Source organism: Tupaia chinensis, unplaced genomic scaffold (assembly GCF_000334495.1).
Source record: "Tupaia chinensis unplaced genomic scaffold, TupChi_1.0 Scaffold000228_1, whole genome shotgun sequence".
Taxonomy (NCBI): Eukaryota; Metazoa; Chordata; class Mammalia; order Scandentia; family Tupaiidae; genus Tupaia; species Tupaia belangeri.
The window spans coordinates 194,687-217,832 of NW_006159703.1; the positions used below are offsets into that span (position 1 = coordinate 194,687).

Genomic DNA, 23,146 nt, shown 5'->3' on the forward strand with positions numbered 1-23,146 from the left:
TTAAATGTGATAAACTACAGGAAGTGCTTAGCAGAGTACCTGGCTTCTGGCAAACGCTTCATAATGGTTAGTAATGTTGATGCTGCTGATGGTGATGGTGATGATGGTAAACAACATGAAGACTGTCAATAGACTAATCTAAAGATATTTGGCCATTGGTCCATTTTTTAGAGACTATCTGAACAATAGACCTGAAATGACTAACATATGTGGGAACCCCTTGTAATGGCCATAGTTGCACAGTCGTAAGTACTCAATAAATATTTCAGCACATTGACAGCACAGAGTTCCACTTTAAAATCAGGAGAGGCATAGCTCTCTCTAGGTACATGCACACAACAATAACTGGAAATTTGCGATGTAATTTGAAACCCCTAGCCTCTAAATACTAATAGTGGGTTAATTTTTGTTTACAAATATCATATTTTGTGAACCCCTAATTATTTACCATACTAGGTGACCGGTAATTAATTCTTGGTCAGATGTAAAACTAAAAGTATTTGGATAAATGTTTCATTTGTTTCCCGATAGGGACGAGGATGTGTGTTTCTGGACTACTTTGGGAACTCTTTTGGAGCTCTGCTTCAAGAGCCATGGTCTAAGCTACATGTCAGTGTAGTAAACCAAGTCTCACCAATGAAACTGATTATGATTCCTTCTAGTTACTGCTGAGACCATATTTTTTTCCTCATGCTCTGTGTGGGTGAAGGAGTTGCTTACTGGTTTCTTTTATCACAATTATATGTTTGATTTCTGAGCCTGTGTCCATTTATTGATAGTTTCCAATTTGGGCTTTTTATAATGGCTATTTGGCCTAGTTCTTTTTTAGAAAAATGAACTGAAAGCCTCTTTACTTGACTTTCCATGTCTCTCCAGATGACTGCTGTCAATGGAGCCTTGACATGTTGGTATTTTGCCTAATTTGTTACTCTCTGTTATTAATTGACTTTATTTTCTCCTTGATACACCATGTATAGAGTTTAGAAAATTGAGAATTTGGGGCCAGCAGGTTGCAAGGTAGTTAAGGTTTTGTACTCCCACATGGCCATCCATGGTTCGAGTACTGGACCCAGCAGCTTGGCTGGGCATGCATGCATGCATACCCAAAGGAGAGGAGAGTGGAGGAGATTGTCTGGAGATGCCTGTCTGGAGATGATTTCTTTCTTTCTTTTCATCTCTTTCTGGTGAGTAGATGTGCTCTATGACAAAAATCTGAAGAGAAAAAGTGAAAAAAGGACTTTGAGAATTGTAATATATTAGATTCATACAAAACTTTAACTGACACTTACCATTTTACCCTCACTGTCGGGCTATAGTCCTTCCTTTACATGAAGAGATCCTGTAGTAAGTTATATCTGAAACTTCGAGTTGTAGAAGCTGCTTCACTAATGGTTTTCAATTGCATCTTCATGTGGTATAATAGGTAATATAATGTTGAAATGAAAGTATGTGGTATAATAGGTAATATAATGTTGAAATGAAAGTAGCTGCATTTGGGGGTTTTGGGTATGGGTTAATACTTTAATTTGCTCTCAGCATTCATGACAAGCAAGTTTTATTTGCCTTTTTTTCTCACCTGCTTCCAAAATCAGTTTCTTTCCACTGGTTGAAATTCGGGAATGGGTTATGGAAAATTATTGTAGGAAACACACTGTTCTCTCAGCTGCCACCTTCCATCTCCTACATTTACCACAATGTAACTTGATAATACCCCAGACTCCAGTCAGTGTTCTCAGAGCAGCCTGAGAGTCCTGAGAGTCAATGTATACGCTTAATTTCCACCTCTCAAGCAATCTGATGATTCCATTTACCAGCAGTGACCAATCAAATGGACTTTTAAAGAACTCACCAAAAAGGCTTTTGTTTTTAAGAGACTGTCTTTGTGTGCTCTCCACGATTGCAATGACAGAGTGTTATCGACCAGGCATCTTCCTCTGATATTGGGATGAAAAATAATGGCTCTTATACTAAACGCACACACATACACATATACACACACACATACTCACATACATGAGGGTTTTTTACCTCCTGTCACTACAATAGCTCAGGTGTGTTATTCTTTTTTTTCTTTTTTTAAGAGATATTTTTGCTATGGGGTGCATGTACTCACAGAAGACAGAGAGTCAGAAAGTGAGAAATCACCCTCCCAGAGGGGATGGCCACATCGCAGTCCCCTCTCCATTCTCCTCCTGGGATTTTAGGCACATACACATATGTCCAGTGTGAGTGTAAGCTACAGGGTCCAGGAATTGAACGATGATTGACTACATGGGAGTCCTGCAACCTAACCATTATGCCATTAGGTGGTCTCATTCTTATCAAGAATTCTGTGAGGGACTCTACTCTAGCCATTTTAGACAACCTTCTTTCTAGCAGAAAGTCTTATTACATCACAATGCTGCTTAGAGTTCTACAGAGACAGCTTATTATCCTTAGGATATAGTTTTAAGTCCTTGAACAAGATCCAAAGGACTTTCATGCTCTGTCTCCATCTTCTGACCCTCTGTTCCTTCCCTCTTCACTTACCTTTCCTTCCCTTTCCATCTTAGATTCTGTTAATATATTCAACTTAGACTAGACTATGTGCCATGTGCTTTCCTACTTCTGGAAACTTCTTTCTTTTTTTTTATCATTCTCTTTCTTTCAGACTAGCTATGTTTTGCTTCTCCTGTAAGTTTCAGCCTAGAGATGACAGCCTTCAGAATGCATTCACTGCAGTGCATCCTGAGGAGTCATCCTGCCAATGAATTTCTGTAGCAGTAAGCACCTTCCCACTGAAGACCTCACCACCCTTTGCATAACTGCTCTTGATTTGCCTGTTACCCTTCTCTACTTGACTGTGAAGACCATGAACTTAGTATTGATGCCTTGTTTATCATCAGATGCCCAATGTCTGGAACAATACTTACACACTGTAAGAATTCAATAAACACTTATCCCATTAATAAAATACTTTATGTAGAGGCTATGTAATCTAAATGTTTTCATGTGTATTCCTCTTTATTTTCATAAAGAACCCTATCAAGAGAGGATTAATAATTATGAATAACAATAAGAGACTCAATCAAAGTTTTTTTTCATATAGTTGTTTTAATGATTTAATAAAATGTTTTGCTCTGTCATAGAGCTGAGATCATCCATGAAGGGAATTATATATTTTTTTCCAAGCTAAACTGTATCCAGCTTTATTAAATATACTTTTCATAAACAATCATGGTTTTTCAGACAGGAAATGGACAGACAATTGTTAACAGTATACAACAGCTTTCAAACTCCCTTCTTCAATGGACTACCCAAATCAGAAAGCCACTATAAAACCTAATGAAGTCTTGGGACCAGCAGTTAGTGTAACGGCTATGTCACTGGACTCCCATGTAGTCGATGGTGGTTTGAGCCCTGGACCCGGTGGCTTAAACTCACGCCGGGCACGTATGCATGCGTGCCCAAGATCCCAAGAGGAGAATGGAGGAGAAGGGATTGTAGCGTGGCCATCTTCCCTGGGGGATGATTTCTTGCTTTCTGTCTCTGTTTTTCTCTGTCTTTCTGGCGAGTGCATGTGCCCTATAGCAAAAAAGAACAATGAAGTCTTCATTTGATGCTCTGAACAGGGAAAGTTTAGAGAGAGGGTTGACATTTCACATTTAGCATGTTTTTTTAACAACTTTTCACGAGCCAACCCTGACTTTCAGGTAATGAAAATGGCAAAATTATCAACCTGAAGATCCAACAGTATAGAAAAGGAACTGTTGCTCTTTTGAAGGATGCCATCTCAGTGTCATTGGCAAGTCCAGATTGCCTGATACTGGTATAACCAATTTTCTGTGGTCAGGTCCCCACAGGTCTCTGGTTAAAGGGAGTTAAGTCTATGCTGAAGGCAGAAAGGGAGAGGACATAAAAGCAAATGTTAAGTTTCCCACACCACAAGGCATCTGTGCCAAGGTGGCTGTGTGTGTCAGGGAATCCTTCCTCTTGGGAGCCATGAGGAAGTCTCTCAAAACTAGTAGGGAAGGGGAACCAGCAGTTAGCGTAATGGCTATGTCACTGGACTCCCACGTATGTGTGTGTCAGGGAATCCTCCTCTCGGGAGCCAAGAGGAATCTCTCAAGACTAGATGGGAAAGATGTTGTCCAAATCAATCCAGCTTCAGAGATATTCTATTAGTGACAAATGCCCCTTCCTCAAAAAACAACAATAAAGTGCTCTGTGTGCTAACAACATAGCTTAAAAAAAAAGATAAAACGAAATTCTGAATTTTTATAAAACTTGATAAAAAAAATAGCATTTCAAACTGTACAGTCACCAGAAGTACACAGTTATCAAAAATGCACACATTTCACTTGGCATCTCCAGCACCTTCAGCTTTCTGTGCCTGATCCATGTTGGCATCTCCATTTTCTGCAGGGTTATTCCCATCCTTGCCAGCATCAGCTTTTCCCTTTTTTCCTTTGGGTACCTTCTCTCCCTTCTTCACAGGGGCCTTTTTAGGCTTCGGCTCTGGCTTTGGAGGAGCAGGTTTCGCAGACAACCTTGCAGATCTTCTCTGTGGTTCATCCTTCACTTGGCTTTATCTCCTTTAGTATCCCCTTCATCCTTTCTCTTGGGCATGGTGGTGACAAAAGCAGGACATAGTTGCTGGATGCAGCGACACACAGGCTTTGGTTGGTCCAGGGGTCGCTTCTCCCCTCTTCTTCACACTGCCCCAAAGGGAATTATATTTTATAAAATATCTTCTAGCTGTTAAAAGGAAGACATTAAAATAGTACAAGTCTGTGATTATTTTTCCCATGGGATTCTTCCCTTCAAAACTACCCTACAATGGATGCCTAAATCTATGGGAATAAAGTTCATGAAGTAAATTGACTTTGAGAGAGCAACAGTAAATATAGAATATCATTATGATCCAAGATGATGGATGTCAGGGACTAGCAAGAGAAAAGTAGAGAATAATTAGCTGATACAGGAACAAACACTTCTATCTGGAGGGTAAGTTTTTGTTGTTTGTTTTTTTTGTTTTGTTTTGTTTTTTAGTGTTTACAGCCTTTTCCATCAAGCATAATGCTTTGTGATGAGCTGAAATATTTTGCCATCTGGCTTATCAAACTTCACTCAGTGTGTGCAACTCAGTCTTAAAATTGACATGGAAACCTTTGTGTAACAGACAAAATTGGACCTTATACTGACTCCTGTCTCCTAATTTCCGTTCTGCTCACTGTTCTCTTCTTGACTAAAGATGACTGCAGGGAGGCTTTTATGGGGGCTTCTGGGCCAGATTTCACCTTGTTTGAAAATCAGTTTTGATTTACTTGAGAAAGAGAAAAATATCCAGTTCTCTTCAAGTGCTTCCAGAATCTAATTCTTTTGTCTTTGGGGGAATAAATTATTCTAAAAAAGAATTTGAGAAAACAGACCTAACAAAATGTTTTGAAATTTTCTAACTACAGCAATAAAATAGCCTACAAAATAGATATATTGTTTTTATAATTAAAAGCTTTTCTATCCCCATTGTATAATATTATGGTCAGCCTTTGACTTACTTGAAATCCTTGTGTTATGATTATGTTAAATATTATTTAAGAGAAAATTTTGAGGAATTGGGAATTATGAGCAAAACCCAATATTTAGTGGAATAAGGAAATTAACCATACATTTTGAACTTATTTTCAGAAGAGAAAGTTTCTCAAGCAGGGGACTATAGTAGTAATTTTGGCCACAGTGGAGTTTTGGCCTCGAGGTCCAATCAAGACCGTATTTCCTCAGACAGACGTACATATTACCTCCCAAAATTAAATAATATTGGTGACCTAGCTAAGAGTATATGCTTTAGTGATTTATGGAGTTTGGAGGCTACTTGTTCGAATTGAGTCCTTCTGCTTGCTGTGAGTGATATATACCTACTTGATATGAAGGTTCGGTAACTCAGTGAAGATGCATCTTGTAGAATACCGTGTGCCTTTCTGCCCTTCTTCCAAGGCTAACGTTGGCTCTCTCTTCAAATGTTACCTTTTCTTGACTAGCTCTACTAATCTTCCTTCTCTCTGTTTCCCATTAGAAATTCACAAACCCTTCCTTGAGTTTCCATGGCATCCAATATAAAGCTATGTACACTTACCACATGGTATTTAAATAATTAATTTTCTTCAGTGTGTTATATACATCCCTTGGTCCCTTTTTCTATGGATGATCACTGGTAACAGTTTCTTATATTTTTTGCACAAAATAGAAATTTTGCATATTGCTGATGCACATGTACTTAATATAAACATAGATTTTAAAAAATGACACACAAAATGATTGTATTTTTGGCAGTATTTTTCATCTTTTTTAAAACTATGTTAGATGTATTTCTGTTAACACATTTAAACCTGCATTATTCTTTTAAACAGCTGTCTAATAATTCCACTTTATGGATCTTTTATAAGTTTTAATTACTCAGGCTCCTAATTAGGACCATTTTAGTTATTTGCAGCTTTCTTATTTTACAAACGCTACAAAGAATCCCTGGAGAATGTCTATGAGTACATCATCGACATATATCCAAAACAATGAGATTTCAGGGTCCAAACACATGTGTTTATTTCATATTGGTAGATTATCTCTACAGAAAAAAAGTTACATCAATTAGTTTACCACCAACAACATCGTTGTATATATAAAAATTGGTTTACTTTTTTTTCCTCCCCACTTGGAAGGTGAAGAAATTGACTGCAGAGCAATGCTTTTTCTCTCTTAACCCCTGCTGCACCTAATGCAGTGCTCAATAAATATTTGCAGAAGGGAGACATGAAGAGTAAAAGCTTTGCTCATAGCTTAGTCTGTGTTAACACTGTCAGAGGCAATATTAAAGTCACAAGTTAATATGACACTCAGACAAATTTGATAATTCAAGGAAAGGTGCATATGTGGTTTGAGTTCACAGGGCAATTACATAGAATCTCTTCATTAATTTTATTTAGAGGATCAGGAAGGGGAAGAAGGGATAATCCCAGAATCAATTTATATCTCTGCTCTTCAAGAGTGGGCCTTCCCCTGGGGCCAGCAGATGTTCTGCCTGGTGATCTGAGTGTGTGGGATGGAACAGGAAGGGAAAGGTGAACAATTTCTTTACTCCAAGCAGGAAGTGCATTCCTTTGCCAGATTAAGTGCTGACACATTAATTTTATCCTGTCAAGTTTTTTAATGTGCATTGCATAATCCTCATGAAAATCAAGTGTCTCTCTTAAAAACCTAGTGTATAGCCTCTAAATTCTCCAACCTGGCCATCAAGACCCTCCATCTTTGACATCAAGTGTGTGTCCTGCTACTCCCAGCTACTTCCTGGTACCCCTGACAGCTGGAGACCTATTGTTGGCTCTGCTGATCTTTTTGGATTTATTCTATCCTGTTCCATTGTGAAAAGAGTCCCCATATTTGTGAATCTTATGGTTTAAAAAACCTTTGCTATAGCATTTTTTTTCCCAATCAGTATCTGAATCTCGTGTTGTCTGATTTATACTGATGTCATTCTTGGTTCAGATATTTAATCTGTACTCAGTCTTTTAATGAATGAACTGTAAATATGCTATCCATCTGTATTTCCAGCCTAGAGACTCAGAGCATTTTTTAAGACCTCTAGCATTTCCCAAGCCACATTTATTTGGATTATTGCTTGTATCCCACATTGCTGACACCCCTTGGAGGAGACAAGGTGAATCGAGAGGTATTTACTTTCTCCTGCATGCTCACTAGCTTGACACCTATTTGGCTGATTTGCCCTGGCTGGCTGAACACAGGTGTAATGAATGTTTTAGATTACCCAGTGACTTTGAACTTTAATTTTTATTAGCTTGATTCAGTCAAGAAACTCCTCTGTGTTACCATAATCTTTAGGATGCTTCCTCTCTGCAGGCTGATAGATTTATAGCCCCAGGGTTGGAAAAGCATAAAGGTCAGATGGTCTTCCTCAGAGGTTTGTCTCTTCAGGTTAGTGTTAGGGGAGAAACATGTATTTACCCACTAGATCCCAGGACCATAAAAAGTAAACTACAATGAAGTGCTAAAAGATGGCTCTTCTTTGGAGCCATTGTAGCATCTTAAACCGACATTGCAATCAATTAGAACATTTTATTGGCCCTCTTGGGTTTTATTACAGAAAATCACAAAGCTGTACTTTGCATCAAAACAGCAACAGATTTTGTTGATGGCCCCACATCAATCTGTTAAATATATTAGAAATAATGTGGATATTAGTGAAGTTAGATAGCAATTTTCAAGTGGTGCCAAGCAATAAGCTTCTACAAGTAAATAATCAATCACTCAAGCAAACAAACACAGATATGAGTGTGTATAGGGCTTATAAGCTTACAAAATACTTTTGGATATATCATATGTTCAATATATTGATCTTAGAAAGAACATGGATCAAGTGTAATTTGCAGTCATTCCATTTTAGATACAAAGAAACACTGTATATGAAGTTGAAATTTTCATAAGTGGTTTTAGTGTCTCTTGTGTGTGTTATAGTTTGTGGTTTCTAAATTACAAGGTGTTCTGTGAGATTCTTTCCTCCATCAAAGAGTGAGTTAAACAGAGATGCAGGGAGTTAGAAAAAGACATGAGGAACTGATGTCATGTTGTTGATTGCTGAGCTTGCAGGAGCTCACAGAGCTCTAATAGCACTAACAAAGTGCTTCCTTCCTCTTGGAGCTTATAATGTGTGTGAAGAATGCTCACAGAGTGGCTTCCTCCCTCAGAGCTCATGGCATGGAGCTGAGCTGAGCTGAGCTGAGTCAGGGTTGAGCCAAGCCAAGGCTATAAGGGCTGAACTAGCTGAACCAAGGCTGAGCTCAGCAGGGCTAACTAGCTAAGCAGTAAAGAGCTAACAGGGCCAAGGCTGAGCAGAGCAGGGCCGGCTAACTACTGAGCAAGTACCCTTTTCTCTTAAAGAGCCTGTAGACAATAGTGGCTCATTACCAAAACCGAACTGACACATGCACATGCACATTATTTTCAATAGCATAAGACAGCAAAGTCATAATTACAATACAACCAATAACATAAGTTGTTTATCCTGTGGCCTTCAAACATGATAAGATAGGAGGTGAGAGAGCCAGACTAAACCATCCTGACCCCATTTGCAATGCACAAGGAAAGCTATAGTTGCTTCAACTGTAAATCCATCCAGTCCACAGAAGTAGGCTGAACAACTGGGATACAAAATAAAGTAACCATTTTCAAGATATTCACTTTATTGGGTTAATATCAACAGTGTACATAAATAAATTACTTTTAAAAAGATAAACAGTAAGACTTCATTAACTGAGATTATACAACTAATCTGACTCTTACAGTATTATCCATTCATTCCTGTATTTATTAATTTAAACTTCACTGAGTATTTTCTTTCTTTTTTCTTAAAGAATAATTATGTTTTAATTTTATTTAATTTATTTATTTTAATTTGACTGGGGGAGGCAGAAAGAGAGATAGAGAGAGAGGGGGAGAGAGAGAGAGAAAGTGAGAAAGCAAGCTGCTAGGTCTGGGACTCGAACTGTGGTCGGCCATGTGGGAGTCCAGTGCCCTTAACCACCACACCACCTGCCAATCCCTGAGTATTTTCTTTTTTTTTCTTTTTGGAGAGGTTTTCGCTATAGGGCGCGTGCGCTCGCCAGACAGACTGAGAGAGACATAGAGACAGAAAGTGAGAAATCACTCCCCAGGGGGAATGGTCACGCCGCAATCCCTTCTCCTCCATTCTCCTCTCGGGATCTTGGGCACGCACGCACACATGCCCGGTGTGAGTTTTAAGCCACCGGGTCCAGGACACAAACCGCAGTTGACTATGTGGGAGTCCAGTGACATAGCCATTACGCTAGCTGCTGGTTCCCCCTGAGTATTTTCTATATACTAAGCATTGTACTATAGTAGATAATGCAAAAATCCCTGCTTTCTAGACCAATAATTACAATTTGTATTAGATAATAATTACTGATACTAGTTTATGATATGTTGGGCAATGTGTTAATCCCATAAAACATATTATAACACTTATACCCAACAGCCCCTTGTTGTGGAGATTCTCCTCTTATCTCCATTTTCTAAGTAAGGTAATTAAGGCTTACAGCAAAGGTAAACTGGTAAATAACAGACTTGAATGCCATTCAAGATCTAGTGTAATCTCAAAGCCCATACTTTTTAACCTCTCTGTAACATTTGCTTCCCATTATCTACTCCATGACATATGGTCTGGGGATAGAAAGACACATAAACACATACTTAGCCATAAACTGGAGGTTTCATAACAAAGGGATGTAAAACATATAGAAACACAATGGAAGGAGAATTAGGACTTGACTTAGTAGATACAACTGAATTTGAGTTTTAAAATAGCTATAGAAGCAGATACGTTTGTTAGATTACTCCTTTCTGCCTGTGGACACTGCTGGGAAAGCATCATTGAACTCTCTCTTCCCACTCCCATCTTGTCTAAGTCGGAGTCTCCCAAAGAGCTGGAACAGCTGTGGAAACTCTTTATCAGAGGGTTGAGCTTTGAAACAACCGATGAGAGCCTGAGAAGTCATTTTGAGCAATGGGGAACGCTCACGGACTGCATGGTAATGCGAGATCCAAACACCAAGCACTCCAGGGGCTTTGGTTTTGTCACGTATGCCACTGTGGAGGAGGTGGATGCAACAATGAAGGCAAGACCACACGAGGTGGATGGAAGAGTTGTGGAACCAAAGAGGGTCATCTCGAGAGAAGATTCTCAAAGACCGGGTGCCCACTTAACTATGAAAAAGATATTTGTTGGTGGCATTAAAGAAGACACTGAAGAACATCACCTAAGAGATTATTTTGAACAGTATGGTAAAATTGAAGTGATCAAAATCATGACTGACCGAGGCAGTGGCAAGAAGAGGGGCTTTGCTTTTGTAATCTATGATGATCATGACTCTGTGGATAAGATTGTCATTCAGAAATACCATACCGTGAATGGCCACAACTGTGAAGTAAGGAAAGCCCTGTCCAAATAAGAAATGGCTAGTGCTTCCTCCAGCCCTAGAGGTCAAAGTGGTTCTGGAAACTTTGGTGGTGGCCAAGGAGGTGGTTTTGGTGGTAATGACAGCTTTGGTCATGGAGGAAACTTCAGTGGTCATGGTGGCTTTGGTGGCAGCTGTGGTGATGGTGAATATGGTGTAAGTGGGGATGGCTATGATGGATTTGGTAATGATGGAAGCAATTTTGGAGGTGGTGGAAGCTACAATGATTTTGGCGAATATAATAATCAATCTTCAAATTTTGGACCCATGAAGGGTGTGGCAACTTTGGAGGCAGAAGCTCTGGTTCTTATGGAGGTGGAGGCCAATAGTTTGCCAAATCATGAAATCAAGGTTTCTATGGTGGTTCCAGCAGCAGCAGTAGCTATGGCAGTAGCAGAAGGTTTTAATTAACTGCCAGGAAACAAAGTTTAGCAGGAGAGGAGAGCCAGAGAAGTGACAGGGAATCTACAGATTACAATAGATTTGTGAACTCAACCAAGCACAGTGGTGGCAGGGTCTAGCTGCTACAAAGAAGACATGTTTTAGACAATACTCATGTGTATGGGCAAAAAATATGAGGACTGTATTTGTGACTAATTGTATAACAGGTTATTTTAGTTTCTGTTCTGTGGAAAGTATGAAGCATTCCAACAAAGTGTTTTAATGTAGTTTTTTTTGCACCCATGCTGTTGATTGCTAAATGTCATAGTCTGATCATGACACTGAATAAATGTGTCTTTTTAAAAATAAATAAATGAATGAATAAATTAATTAATAAATTAAATAGCAATAGAATTTTTCTAGACATAGGAGAAATGTTATTCTAGTAAGAAAAACAGAGGTAAAAGCATGGAGTCATATCTAAAGATTTCTACTTTAGGCTTCATATAAAGTATTGGCTGCCAAAAGTTTGTTGAGTCTTCATATAGTTTATGGTACTGTACCAGTTGCCTGAAATATTGACTACAGAATAGGCATGGTACTATCCTTACTTTTGCTTTAAGCTAGAAAGAGCTCCTTAAACTTTTATAGTAATCAGACTTCACAGCACAGCACCATCACCAGACTGGTTGTTTCAGTAACATACAAGAGTATTCTGAGCTCATGAATTTCAATTCATTTGTCTGAGATTTTATCAGCTCTCTACAATATGATGATTGCTACCTACATATGCAGAAAGACTTCAAGTCATCATCCAATTCACACAGGAAATGGTAGCATAGGTTGAAAAGTAGGCAGCATATAATTACCTAGGAACAGAATGAATTAAAGTTGTCAGCTGTCAAACAACATGCTACCCTAGATAGGTAGCACGGTTATGGGTAAGGGGTGGGGAGTGTGTCCATTTTTCCTTAGACTTGAAGACTTTGAGGTCTGTTAATTGAAAGTACAATGTTACAGTCACCCATCAATATTGGTATCATATCATTAAGAGTCAGAGAAAATCCTAACGACAGCCTAGGAATACTCTCTATCCTTAGGGAGAAATAGAAAGGTCCCAGAGCTTACTCGAAAAAAGGGGAGGAATTAGTTGAATATGATTATGTATAAAAATGCTTTAGTGCAGTTGAATTCAACTCTTATACCCAAACTGAATTTTTTCTGACCTCTGAGTTTTACCCAGGAAGTAAGAGAATTCCTTTAGGTCATTTAGAGTTGAAGAATAATTTCATAGGTCTAGAACATTTATAATTGTGACCTTCTGACCATTAAGATTATAGGAAAATATGAGGAGCTCCTAGAGGAAGCTTGCATGTATTGAAAAAAAAGAAGAGGGCCTTATGGTAAAAGATAGCATTCTGAAAACATAGGTCTTCTTTTTTATTTTTCTCCTCTGATTTCTATTAAATGCCCCTAAAATGATGAGAAGAATAAAATATCATTAAAATGCAAGGACAAAGAGAATGGTTCAGAGGATAACACCAGATAAGAAATGTCAACAACATTTTGGAAGCCGGAATGTAGATGCACAAATGAGAACTGATTTAGTAGAGAAGAAAAAGCTGAACCTAAGTGGATGGGAAACATAAGAGAGGATGATGTGACCCTCGAAAACTCCAGGGGCACTGGAGATTCCAGGTTGAGATCCCAGGAGAGAAACAGGCTGGACACAGAAGCACCCTTGGAAAGCCAGCATAAGGTGCACTTAGGATCCTGATAAGTCACCCACCTTAGAAATCTAAGCAACCCACTTTCTCCACTTGACAGGAGCAGGGAGAACTGCCTTCAAATCACTAAACAAGGAATGCTTAGGATTCAGGGTCAGCAAGCCCAGTGGAGAGCAATGGTGAGATGCTGTAGTGAAAATAAGAGGGTTAAGGGACTAGCTGATGGTGCAATGGTTACATCATTGTACTCCCATGTAGTTGACTATAGTTCAAGTCCTGAACCTGGAGGCTTCAAATTTATGCTGGGTGTGTTGCATGCACACCCAAGATCCCAAGAGGAGAATGAACGAGAAGGGATTGTGGCATGGCCACCCCCTCCCCCCAGGGGGTGATTTCTTGCTTTCTGTCTTTCTGGCAAGAACACATACCCTATAGCAAAAATCTCTCTTTCAAAAAGTATTTCTTAATAAAATAAACGGATTAAGTTAAAGCTTACACATTGACTTGTGAAGCCTTCAACTTCTGTCCTCTGCATGTATCTCAGAACTCTAAATAGCTCAGAATCTGAAGATTCTTCTTTAAAGAGAATAATAGGCCCAAAGAGGAGATGAGGGCATTAAAAATACTAGTATTCGGCATCCCTCAAAGAAACAGCCAGATCTCCATTTGATCACGCTACTGCAAGACTCATCAGTAAATGTGCTATAACACTATTTTTTTCTTTTCCTCTACATTAAAAAAAATTCTAAAAGTAATTATATTATGTACTTTAGGACTTACAGGCTGAGATCATTAATACAAGATCATTTCAGCAATCTATTCTATAGCAATGAGATCATAGGATAGTTGTACAGGTTGAGCTTCCAGTTGGAGTTCTGTCATTCACAGCTCTTGAATAATACTATATATTTGCTACATGAATGTGGCTTTTCTTTTGTTCTCACTTGGCCTATGGTGTATCCATTATGTATTGCCATAATAATGCTGCATAAAAAACTACCTCAGATCTCAATAGCTTAAAGCAATAAGCCTTTATTTAGCTTAAGAAAAAGCAATTTGATTAGGTGGTTGTTCTGGTATTGGTTGGGCTCACTCAGCTCATTTATCTGTGGTCAGCTGCAGGTAGGCACCATGGATCTGCTGATTTTGCCTATACCTGCTCTGTGAGCCTGTGTGTATTTTGAGAGTCAGCCAGATGTTGGTTGGTCTAAGGTTATTCAGGCTAAGATAATTAGTGGCAACTCTGTTCTGCTTTTTGTGTCTTGTTCTCCAGCAGTCTAATCCGGGCATGTTCATGGCAAAAGCAGAGGAATGAGAGTAAAACCAGCATCAATGTGTAAGTGGTTTTCATTATGATCTGCTTACACTGGTTTGCTAATGACCCACTGGCCAAAGCATGTTGCATGGCTGAGTTCAGCATCAAAGAGAATTGAGTACAGCAGTGCCATCAGTCTACCAAATCTGGGTCTTATTCTTCATTTCTCCTTTATTTAGAGAATATAGGGCTTTTATTTATTTATTTTTGTCTTTCTTTCTTTCTTTCTTTCTTTCTTTCTTTCTTTCTTTCTTTCTTTCTTTTTGTTACTCTTACCCCATCATTTATTCTTGGATTAAATGACCCCAAACTGTATACCTATCTATCAGTTTATTTAAATATACAACTCAACTAGAAACCAGAATATATTTGCCTTAGAAAGCCACTGACATAAAAAGAAATTCCTTAGAGGTTAAAGGGAACCAATTTATACACTAATTTCCTGTTCTTTGAAGTGTGGTTATGAAAGGTTTCATCAATGAGGGACTGAATTTACAATCCCATTTAGAGTTGAAATGATATAATGACTTTGTAGCTTTCTCTGATCGATCTTCACTGTCCATATTCTTGAATCACATATAGTGGAGTGTTCTGGTGGAGACGACATCTCAACACTAGGTTTCAGGTCTTCATGTGGGTGACTTTGTCAAATCACTTGAACTCTGCTTCTGTTTCCGAGAAACTGTGTTGATTATTATTTTAAAGAAAACATATCTCATAGATTTAAGGGCTAAATAACATAAACGAATGATAATATTGATAAAAATGTATACAGTTCTAGATCAATGAAAAATTGTTGTTATAATTTCATTTTGGCAAAAAGTTGCCCTCATAATAGCATTTGCAATGATAATAATAGTGTTTATCTGCTGAGTGTGCACTATTGCTAGGTACCATGTTAAGCACTCTACTTCCATGATTTTCTTTAATCTCCATGGCAATGCTATGAAAGTTAGTATTATTCCTATTTTACAGGACAGTGAGTTTTAGAAAAGTCAGCTAACTTACCCAATCTCATATAGGACTGAAAGGAGTTTGACAGTAGGAGTCTGGCGTTAGAATTCCAGAGTCTGTATTCTTTTTTTGTTTTAAAGATTCTTTCCCTTTCTTTCTTTCTTTCTTTCTTTCTTTCTTTCTTTCTTTCTTTCTTTCTTTCTTTCTTTCTTTCTTTCTATTTTTTTTTAATTTGACCAGAGAGAAACAGAGAGAGAGAGAGAGAGAGAGAGAGAGAGAGAGAGAGAGAAAGAAAACAAGTTGCCAGGTCCAGGACTTAAACAGTAGTCGGCCATGTGGCAATCCAGAGCCTTTAACCACTATGCCACCTGCTGGCCCCCAGAGTCTGTATTCTTACTCATGTTTCTCATGCTATACATTGGGGCAATCTTTTGTAATGAGATCCTTTCTAAAGCATCCACCCCAAAACTAACTCATGTGGTGTAGCATGTTACATTAAATAGAAGACAAGTTATTATTACTGATCTTTATTAAGATTAGTTCCAAATGTGTACAGAATACTGATTAAAAAAAAAAAACAGGGATAAGAATAAAATAGAAAAAAAAGACTTAAAAAATTGTGGTTTAAGCAAGTAAATGGCTTATAGCCAGAGTGGGTGGTGAGTAGGGGACAGGTGGGATGGAGAGGAGAATAGAGGACTCTCCATGTGGAAATGACTTACTCACTTGTTGGACAATTATATACTGGAAGTCTACCATGAGGAAGGTGTGGGAAGTAGAAAAAAGGCAGTTATTTCCCTAAAAGTACTAGAGTTCATTCTAGAGAGAAACACACAGACACACTGACACCCCAGTGATGCAGCTTGGCAAAGACTAATAAAACTGACCTTGGTTTGAGTTCAGGAATGGAGCACAGGGGCCGAGTCCAGGAAAGGCTCTACAAAAGAAATGACCATTGTAGTGAGTCATGAAGAACAATGACTCCTTAGGAAAAACAATAAAGAAACAAACAAAAAATTAAAAAGGGCCAGTAGCATGTGCAAAGTGCTGAGAGATGAGCAGTTAATGCCATAAAACCAGGGGTGGGGACTAAAAGGTGAAGGCATGGTGGGAAAAAAATATCAGGACATAAGCACGAACCATATTGTGAAGGGTCATGCTGAGAAAATAGAGATGTAGCTCAGAAAATGGGAGCCGTCGATTTTAAGGACCTGAAAAATCCCCCATTAATAAGAGTGAAAATGGTAAAATGCTTCAGTATCCCTGTGAGCAGGCTTTGCTTTTGCTTTTAGATAAAACTTGCAGAGGCAGAGTGGGGTTGCCACATGTCCAATGCCATCCATCTAACTGAAAGGACTTTCCTAGGGGACCACACGACATCTCACACTGACAGAATGCAGGTGGACAGACTGTCTTGTGCACTGGCCCTTACAACAGCAGAGCTGCTACAAAATCTATTTCTAAGAAGTTCTAATTCTTTCTCCCCTTTGCCAATGCTGGAGGAGCTGGGATTCCAATGAAGCAAGCACCTGGCACAACTGCTGACCTCTCTCTCTCTGGTGCCTGTAATGTAACAGCAGTATAGGCTGTGAGCAAAGCGTGAAGGTGTGTGCCAGCCTGAACTCCAGTTACAATTGTGCACAAAGTCCGCTGCTCAGAAACTGGAACACATTGTGCGAGAATAAGGCAACTCAGAAGCCAATAAGAGCATCTGCATTTGCATGCTGTGAATTAGTAAGCAAGCTGTCACTGTGGATTCCCTCTCCTGTCATCTTTTGCTTCTATCAGCCTGAAAATGCTTCAGAAACCTCTTTGCTGCAGGTCCCAGGCCTGAGAGATGGCCTGAGGTCATCACTGCTCTGTTCTGGTTATGTCCAGAGGATTATTTGAAAGTAGTGTTTCCTACCTTTTTCAATTAAAGAAGTAGTCAAATTTCAGCAGTAGGCACTGTGTCTATGATTTCTTCTAGATGAAAAAGACAAACTGTTCTACACCACAGTTTCAAGAAGAAAGTGCTTGTTCACATGTTATGAATCCACTTTCACCCATATGTTTCCTTTTTCCCTTTGAAATTAGCCCCACTTACTCTGATGTACACATCATACTCCCATATGAACCCATACACTCGTACATGCTGCTTATATACACAGAACTACTGAGAGCTGCGGAATTAAACATATGAAATTTAAGAGAAAAGGAGGCATATAACTATATATACACACAGATATAAATATATGTATTTATATAAGCATATAAATATATAAGCATATAAATATATATATATACACACATATATATGTGTGTGTGTGTGTTGTGTGTGTGTATGTATATATACATTTACATATATTACGTTGGGTTGATGTATCATATTCACTTATAATCTAATTTTGGACATTTCGATTTTAAATATGTGTGACTATAACCAGGGCTATGAAGGACATCTTTGTGTTGTTTGCTGCCGAATTGTGTCTCCAGGGTAAGAGTCCTAGAGTGAAATTATTGGAAATAATAATATGACAAGCTTTATTATCTCCTAATAATTATTGTCATGTTTCTTTCCAAAATCAGTAGTGTAGACTTTTATGTTACTAGTAGATGTGCATAACAATTTTATTATAATTTTACCAGTAGTATGCTATGATTTTAAAGTATTTGCTTATTTGTTTTACTAATCTATTATGTACAAAATTACATAGCAAAGTTGCCTTAATTTAAATTTATGATTAGTAGGAAGCATGAAAATTTTCCCAAGCATTTCCTTAATATATTTTCTTGTAGGTACATTGTTTATATCTTTTATATATTTGATGTCTGGGGCTTTTTTATAAAAGGTTTAATGAATACTTTAATGGTATAGATATTAACCACTAATATATCATAGTAGACATTTACGGACACTAATAATTTACTTCCTTGAGAGATTCTTTCCTAAACTCTTAGCAAGATTTGCCCCTTCTTATCATCATTCAACTCTCTGCTCAAATGCCACCTTTTTTTTTTTTTGTAATTTTATTTATTTATTTATTTTAATCTGACCAGAAAGAAGCAGAGAGAAAGAGAGAGAGAAAATGAGAAAGCAAGTCACCAGGTCTGGGACTTGAACCGTGGTTGGCCATGTGGGAGTGTCCAGCACCTTAACCACCATGCCACCTGCTGGTCCCAAATGCCACCTTCTTAGAGAGCACCCTGAGCTGCCCATGTAAAGTTAGGGAAGCATAGTGGGTGAAATGAGAGCTCTATAGCCAGATAGAGTCCATATCTTGTCTCTGCCACTTAGTATGTGTTTTTGGGTGAAATGTGAAATGGAAATAATAGCAATATGTATTCTAGAGGGTTATTTTGAATATTAAAAGGATTGATATGTGCAAAATTCTTACAGCCATGCCTAGCAAAAAGCAATAACTATATTAACATCGTTATTATTTTAACAGTATGAACATTAGAGAAATATAAGAGTGGAGATTTTAATAGGTAGAGATGAGGCATTACACTTAGACCATCTTCCCAATTTTTTGCAGGCCTAGTCTTGCTCCTTATAGTCCTTTCTGATGCTTCACTGAACATTGATCAAGAATCTTTTACATAGAGCCAGCCCATGGCATGGTGGTGAAAATGGTTGGATCCCACATGGCCGACTGTGAAGTTCAAGTTCCAGACCCAGCAGCTTGAAAAACACACCAGACATATGCATGTGCCTGCTCAAAATCTGGAAAGGAGGGAAGAGATTGAAGAGATGGGATTGCACTGTGACCATACCCCATGGGGAGGTGCTTTCTTGCTTTCCCTCTCTCTCTGTGTCTTTCTCTTTCTGGCAATAAATAAATAAATAAATAAATAAATAATATAAAACAAAACAAAAACAACTTCTACATAAAGTCACTGTGATAAAATATTATACCAAGGGAAAGAAAATACTAAAAAATGGGGAAAAAAAATCAAATTCTGGGTCAGTCCCATATATAGCAGTTAAGGAAGCTAAATCCCACATGGCGGAGCCTGGTCTGAATCCCTTCCCAGCAGCTTGTAAAACATGCTGGGATTGTGAGTGTTTGTGCCCAGGATCCTGATGGGAGGGAGAGATTGGGGAATAAAGATCACAGTGTGGTCATGCCTCTTAGGGGGTGCTTTCTCTCTCTCTCTCTCTCTCTCTCTCTCTCTCTCTGGCAAACACACATGCCCTCTTGTAACAAGAAAAAAAAAATCAGTCCTCCAAGGGTATTAAGAAGTGAGGGGATGAAATTAAACAAACAAACAAGCAAAACAACAACATATGCACATTAAATAATATATGACAGAGTGGATAGAGCATGAACTTTGGTGACTGATTGACGTGGGTTCAAATCCTATCTCCGTCTTATATGAGCTGAGCAGACTTGAAGAAGTTGTTTAACTTTTCTGAGCCTCTTCCACTCCTTGTAGAGTTATAGGAAAATTAAGTAAGTTGAAATATCTAAGTAGTGTACATGGGACATGATAGATATTTAATATGTAATAATAATTAGTATTGAAAAGAGGACATGTATGGTTCATTTTTGAGTGAGTAGGATTTTTTTTTTTGAGAGGTTTTTGTCTTAGCATGTGTATTCGCTGGGGAGAGAGAGAGACAGACACAGTGAGAAAAAAAGTGAGAAATCACTCCCCAGGGAGGATGGTTATGCCGCAATCCCTTCTCCATTCTCCTCCTGGTATCTGGGGTATGCACATATACGTGCCTGATGTGAATTTGAAGCCATCAGGTCCAGGACTCAAACTGCAGTCCGCCATGTGGGAGTCCAGCAATGTAACTGCTATACCATCTGGTAGTCTTTGGTGAGTAGGACTTCTATTATTGCCTGAGGGAGGAAAAAAATCCTATGGGTTCAGAGAATAGGTGCCTTAAATTGATCCTTAACTGACAAACTTCAGAGTTAGAGAGTTGTCAGTTAGGGCATCACATGTACCAAGACTCAGTTATAGAAACATATAGGCATTTGGGGAACCTGCAAAAAAAGGCCATCTGCTCTGAGTGAAGTGAGTGGTTGAGGTACAGGAGTAAGGGAAAATGGGATAAAAAGGCAGGCATAGGTCCTTATAGTAGAAGACCAAAGAATTTCTCTCTGAGATATATTGAGATGATTCTGATTCCCTTCATTTTTGTCAGTCTTTGGAACCAGAGTCAAGAGGCTTAGAATATCACAGAACATTCACTGGTGGTTAACTAGACAGATGCCAGCATTGTGTTCTGCGATTCATTGAGGAGAGATCATCTTCATTTATCAGCCTTGAGGCTTGAGGCAAGAATTGTCCCAGACAAATGTTTTGCCACATCCACAGAACAACTGTTTGAGCCATCTAGATTAGCATCAACAGCTGAGCAGCAGCAGCATCTCCCGTCAGTCAGCCCTTACTCTGCACGAGGCACTCTGCCTGATGCACTGTATTCAGCACCTCACTGAATCATGTCAATAACCCTAGAAGCAAGTATTAATTTTATTATGCCTTTTCAAATGAGAAAACTTAGACTTGACAAAGGTATACAACTAGAAAGTGTTGTGGTCAGATTCAAATCCAGGGCTGCCTATCTCTAAAGCCACTACTCTCGGCAGTCCCTAACACTAGCTTTACATACCCTCTTCACACTATTTCAAGTGCAGCTTTCTCTCCTTTTTCCCATTTCCCAAGTGCGTTTCCTTTCCTTTCCCCTCCTACTCTCGCCCTTGTTCCAACTCACTCAAGCACTCAATGTCTCAACATTTGTGAAACAGACACGGTGTGCCAGCCATGTGCTGAGTGGTTCTATTTCCTTGGGCTTTTATTTCTCCATAATGCCTGACAAAGTACTGAGGAAGTACTTCATAAGTACAGGATCTTGGTAGGTGTAGCCCAGTGCCCTCAAGGAATTGAGTAAGTACAGGATATTTTAGCTGAAACTTCCAAAGGTAGAAGCACTCTGGCCTGTTTTCCTTTCTCTCCCCCTTCTTATCCTCCCTCCTGTTTTCCTTTCCTTCCTCAAATATTTGTCATATGAATGTCTTACACCAAATATTGCGCTAAGTGCCAAGGGTAAAGTGAAATGCCCGGAAAGATAAATATAATGTTTCAAAGTTTCTGATCCACTGTCAGGCTGCTATACATATCTAGAGGCTGCTATTTTATACCTATCCCTCACTCAACAGCTAGTAACAGTGCTTGTCACTGCTGTCCTTTATAAAAAATCCAACAGAGCCAAACTATGGAAAAGCAGAACAATAACACAGATGATATGAAGGGGGAAGAAGGAAGGTCATTTTCATTCTTTCTGTTCCATCCCATGACCAGACATTTTGAAGCAGGGAGAAGGTAGAATCCTGTGATCATGTTTACAAATCAAGATCTGCGCAGCAGACTTGGAGAGGGTGAGTTTGTGGAGAATCCTGGGAGCTGGGTAAGGCAGCTCTGGTCATGAAACCCAGCGCCTGCATGTGCGTAGGTGTGTGGAATCGCTGTCTATGTCCCTCCCCAATTCATACACTCACATCTTATCTACCCCTCCATGTTATTGCACTGGGAGGTAGACCCTTTGGGAGGTGATGAAGTTCAGAGGAAGTCGTAAGGACAGAGACCTCCATGATGGGATTAGTGACTTTATGGGAAGAGAAAGACACTAGAACTTCTCTGTACTATGTGAGGCTGCAGAGAGACCTTGTCTGTCTACAAGCCAGAAAGAGTCCTTACTAAAAACTGAATTTGCCTGCACTTTGAACTCAGTCTTGCAGCCTCAGAACTGCGAGAAATGATTTCCTGTTGCTGGAACCAGCCAGTCTATGGTATTTGTTATAGCAGTCTGAACAGCTTCGACACCAAGTTTCTCCAACAACGCGACTGATGCTTTCTGTGAAGGAACGACAGGAACAGGCAGCAGCACCCCTTTTGTCTTCTGTGTGTGGGTGATAGGAAGTTAACAGGATACCAGTCCACTTTGCTCCCTTGGGGAGAAATAGTATTTTCCGAATAGACATGCGTATCTGGTAGAGACTCGGCAATGGACTGAAAAGATTCTCCTCCTCATGCCTGATACCTCATGGCCCCTGTCTGTTGTGAATTTGAGGGCATAGCAAAAGCCCTTCTAATATTCTTTTTTTTTTTTTACTTTTTGGAGAGATTTTCACTATAGGGTACGTGTGCTCACCAGACAGACAGAGAGAGACAGAGAGACAGAAAGCGAGAAATCACCACCCAGGGGGGATGGTCACGCCGCAATCCCTTCTCCTCCATTCTCCTCTTGGGATCTTGGGCATGCACGCACATGCGCCCGGCGTGAGTTTTAAGCCACCGGGTCCGGGACGTGAACCGCGGTTGACTACGTGACAGTCCAGCGACATAGCCATTACGCTAACTGCTGGTTCCCCCCTTCTAATATTCTCAACAGAGATAGGAACATCTGCAGTAAATAGAATTCTGTGGTAGGCAGACTACTTTAGTTTCATTACAAACAAAATTCACCTCAAAAGAATATTGAAATTGTTAATCTTTGATTTCAAAAAACAGAGCAGCTTGCATAAGTTCACCTACTACTAACTGGTTGATTGAATGCATTGTGAGAGGAGACCTCAGTAATTCTGAGCCACAGCAGGACACAGAGTTTGGATTGGGGGGATAAGGGTACTCTCTTTTACCTGTAGCGCATGAATATATATTTATTAAATGAACATGCTGAAAAATTTAACCCCTTAGGAAATATAAATGTCAGTCTCTCATTCTTTGTTACCCATTAATGATGCACAATTGTGTAA

The 23,146-nt window shown here is 39.1% G+C and overlaps 1 protein-coding gene and 1 pseudogene across 1 annotated transcript in view; both read left to right on the forward strand.

Annotated features, from left to right (window-relative positions):
* Positions 1 to 23,146, forward strand: part of KCTD16 (potassium channel tetramerization domain containing 16) — a 281,440-nt gene that overhangs the window by 129,804 nt on the left and 128,490 nt on the right. The window lies entirely within an intron of this gene.
* Positions 7,933 to 11,425, forward strand: LOC106734822 (heterogeneous nuclear ribonucleoprotein A1-like; annotated as a pseudogene).